The sequence below is a fragment of the Chanos chanos genome, chromosome 16, assembly GCF_902362185.1.
Source record: "Chanos chanos chromosome 16, fChaCha1.1, whole genome shotgun sequence".
NCBI classification, from domain to species: Eukaryota; Metazoa; Chordata; class Actinopteri; order Gonorynchiformes; family Chanidae; genus Chanos; species Chanos chanos.
In genome coordinates, this window is record NC_044510.1 from 8,650,793 (window position 1) to 8,655,316 (window position 4,524).

At 39.7% G+C, this 4,524-nt stretch overlaps 1 protein-coding gene across 1 annotated transcript in view; it reads right to left on the bottom strand.

Annotated features, from left to right (window-relative positions):
- Positions 1–3,393: 3,393 nt before the first annotated feature.
- aclya (ATP citrate lyase a) overlaps positions 3,394–4,524 on the bottom strand; it is a 59,570-nt gene continuing 58,439 nt past the window's right edge. Inside the window, exon 28 of the mRNA XM_030793602.1 lies at positions 3,394–4,524. This exon is cut by the window's right edge and continues 304 nt beyond it. The gene's annotated coding sequence lies outside the window, so the exon portion shown is untranslated.

Sequence of the window (4,524 nt, forward strand, 5' to 3'; positions counted from 1 at the left end):
ACTGTATTTATTGATAAAGTTGCTTCAAAGTCACACAAGGTTGTTGTCAAAACAGGCCTCCTTAAAACCTGCTCTAATTTTGACCAATAATTTCTAGCGTCGAACTCTAGTGAGATTCTATGGTTGGTCGTATTTCTCTGAGATTCTATGGTTGGTTGTATTTCTCTGAGATTCTATGGTTGGTCGTATTTCTCCGAGATTCTATGGTTGGTCGTATTTCTCTGAGATTCTATGGTTGGTTGTATTTCTCTGAACTGTGATGTGGTCAGTGAGGACTCATTGAGAAGCTCTTTCTTTTTCCTTTTTCAAAGATTCCCTGAACCGAGGCAATGGGCTAGCGCAGCTTTTGGGTTGGAGTGAGCAGCTCAGTATGTTCCTTAGAGTTCTAATTTGGGATCTGAAACCAAATTATGCGGATTCAGTTGTCCTCAAAAGTGATCAAGTTCATTTCAGTTGATTCAACCTGCCGCAGTTGTGCGTCACTAAACAGAAGTTAAATCTCAGTGACTTATAAAATCTGACTGAAGAGGACATCTGCTGTCGGTCGGTCTTGAAGTTGCGATAGTATATCTTGTAGCATTGGACATGTCCTTAGCTTTCACAATCCCAGTGTACCTATTACATTACACAGAGGCTACATGGACTGGAGCGTGTCCATCAGCACGGATATCACCCTCTGCAGCACCTATTCTCCGAGGAGGGATTGTAAAGGTATTCCAACAGGGTCGTATCTATAGCCGAGTATGTGACTCGTGACTTTGGGAAGAAAGGTTGGATTGGCACCATCCCTAATGAGTGCTATTCCTGGCCGACGTATGTGGCGCTGGTATCCCTGTCGATGCCTGACAAGCCTCTTGACCACATTAGCAAACACAAACATACGATACTGATGGGCTATCCCCACACACCAGAAAACCAGTTATCCCCCCCCCACACAACAGTTTGGGGGGAGATACGTGTATTTATTTAAATTTAAATGTCTCGATGCAAGTTCGCGATTGTGAATCCATGAGTTTCCCAGTTATACTCAATTGCAAACAGTTATAACTCCTCTATTTGACAATCTGATCACTGGTCTTATGTCTGTCTTGGTGGAATGTTCCTAATGCAGTTTTGCATCTCACTTTCAACGAATGAACAGCAAGTAGAGGGGGAAAAAAACAGTACTCACGAAATAAGGACTGCTAATTACTTCAGAAATACATTCAATAAGAAATATTTTTATATTACAAATTGCATTCCCAGTTTCGTTCCTGCATCTTGCATACTTTTGTTTAATCACCACAGATGCCTGTGGTGCCAAGTTCTTGGCTTATTATAGACTAGTACAGTCCCGTGTTTAGGGATCGCACTCACTTAACTGGCCATAGATAGAAGCCCAGACACCTCTGTGTGTAGTCTGATACGCCAATACGTGTGAAGTGAGAAGGGAAGCACATCCCTGTCTGATTTGGAACAAGCTCCGGTACATTCTCAGGCAGTGCGCCACAGAGCGAGTTACATCTTACTTATCAAATGGGTTAAACACCACACCACATCAAATACGTTATTCATTGAATATGTTAATATACAACTACACAATACTCCACTATATAAGATATGACTGCACTGTACCAGAAGTGGGTTTCAAACCGACAGTAGTACAGTAGGTGGTGGGTGACGGGGCAGACAATGATGTTGCAGACTAACTCAGAGATTTGGTTGAATTGAAAATACACACCATGTCTTTATCCACGTCTATAGTGTGTGAACTGCTTGCACGTCCGTTAAAGCATTATGGATATACAGCACAGAATTACTGAATTCTATTTCACTCTGTCTTACCATGTTCCCATTCTGTGAAATGGGGTTTCCTAACCTGTAGGTCAGGGGGCTCACATACTAAATCGAACACAGATGAAAGTATAAAAATGGTTTGCCCTTCAACTTGTGACCCGGAGTCATGAATCCGTCACGACCGCTGAGCAGCAGATTGTGATTACAGCTGGGCCAGGGAAAACTGGACTCTATATCTGTGCTGAGACAGCTCGGCCCGGAGAACTTTTCATTACTAGAAGTGCTACTTCTAAGAGTGTGTCTGATTTAAAAAACCAACAATAACAACCACAAAAAAACCCATCTTCTCATCTTCCTTTAAGCATAACTCCCACTTACCTAACAAAGCTTTAATTCTCACTGTTAGCCATTGCTATTGTCTTATTACCAATAGAGACATAAGGGATTTCTCTAGAAACCCTGCTGTTTCTCACAAAGTATTTTTTTATGGCAAGAAGCGAGCATAATCCAGATTTAAGCTTCGTTCTGAATGGACACAGTCAAACTGAAGGTTTTTTTTTAAATATTGGATTTACCTACTTCCTTATCGGGAAAAGTATTCTGCAAACTAGTGCGAGAAATGAACAGATGTCACTCAAACACGGTCGGATTGCTGAAATTTGGACACATTTAGGAACGTAAACTAGACTGACATAGAGTATTGCGGTCAAATCGACTCCCTGAAGACACCACGATCTCAGACCATGTTCAGCAGCTGGTGGGATCAGTACACAAATCCTCCCCCGCCATGTCCCAGTGCAAAGTACCCAAAAAACTGGAACGCATGCAATCGCAGAGACCTTGAACTATGCCACATTTCCCGGATGATTTGGAGTCAGTTAGAACAACAGGAAAGCTAGCGGTGCCTCAGCAGGCCGGCGTTAGCTCTCGCAAAGAAGACAACACCACCCAAACAGTGCCAAAATCCCAAGTTCTCTCTTTTATTTTCTATGCTTTCTTGTTTTTTTTCCCCCTTTTTGTACAGGACCAATCTCTAATCGTCCATAACATTCCTTTTTTTTCTCTCTTTATCTGCTATCTCAGGGACTAAAATCTATATCTTGGGCACCTATGAAATGTCCAGTTGATCTTCTTTTCAGCTCTTCTAAAAAGGTTAATTTACACATATTACAATTAATTAAAAAATCACTAACAACAGATTAAGCCAGATGAGCCAACTGAAAATAAGAGTGAAGAATGCCAGATATTTTTAAAGGACTACGAGAAATTCCGACTCACCGGCACCCTCTAGTGCCCACTTGTCGCTCTACAGGGCAACATCCTTACCAAAGCACCAAATATCAGCTTGTCCTCGACTGACTCCTGGTGACAGTGCAGTAAGTGAACTTTTTGCTTCGTGTACCAATTATATGAGTATAATAACTAATTACAAATGTGCTGATTACAGGACTTCATATGTGTACTGGATTCTTTGATATTATGTTTATGCATGAAAAAATTTGGTGCGCGCACACACACACACATTCATATCCTTATGTGTGTGTTTGTGTATAGATGTGAAAGGATAATATGAAAAAAAAAACACTTTATGACAGGATGAAAGAAGACACAGTAAGGTACCCATTAAGTTTTTTTTTTTAATCACACAATTTATTTTGTTAGTTATACATATACGATATACTCTAGGCCATTTTGTTAAGGGCATGTGTGCCTTTTATCATAAAAATATGGTTGAAGTAGAAAAATAAAAATGGAATGTCACTTCACTTTAAACTAGAGATATTCGTTTGAACTGTTGAGAGATCTTAAATAAACAAACTGGAGACAACTCAACAGACAACAGCAGGAAGGAACAGTGGTTCACACTTAGCTAGCTTATCTCTGATAACGGTTCAGATATGGTCCCTGGAAAGTACTAGAAATCCTGAACTGTTAAAACAGTAATAACTATGTCAACGGTTTGCAGCAGGAGAAGGGGAAAAAAAAAAATTATGCTATTGCTTCAAACGATTCCAAAAACAACACAGAGCTACCTCACAAATTGCTAATGTTGCTAATGGCCAATTCAGCCAAAAAAAAAAAAAAAATATTGGTTTGTTATAATTATTTATTTTATATACATTCAACAACTTTTTAAAACATCTACATTCTTAATACCCTGACAATGAGAGATTTAAACATACGTTAAGCTACTGCCTACATCTCTGTGATGCTGCTAACATTATTGCACTAGTTATTTGCTAAAAACAGCAAACTGTTGTTTAACATTGGCACTTCCACTAAAGTACGCAAAAGAAAGTAGGCAAGCGTGAGTTTTGGTCGAGTCCAAACTTCTTAAACAGTTTTCACGTTTTCTATAATGTGTGGAACACTGCACCGGTTGATTCCAGTTAACTTTATGAACTGTCGTTGCTTAGCAACTAGTTGCTTTCTCAATCCATGGAATACTTTAGAGGTCCAACAACAACAACAACGACAAAAAAGTTCTACAACATTTTAAATTTGGGACACATGCTTCTAATCTATTTAGAGGAATGCACTGGGTAAAGGACAGTTATAATAGTCTGAGACAGAGAGAGAGAGAGAGAAAGAAAGAGAAGGAGGTTTGATTGCTTCTCTTGGACCAGACATTTGTATGCATATCCACTGAAATAATTTGTCCTTTAATCCATCCTTTTTACTTTTACTCTTCCCTCCCTCTCTCTCTCTCCATCAGGTCCTCGGGCGTCACAAATGATTTCACAGTTT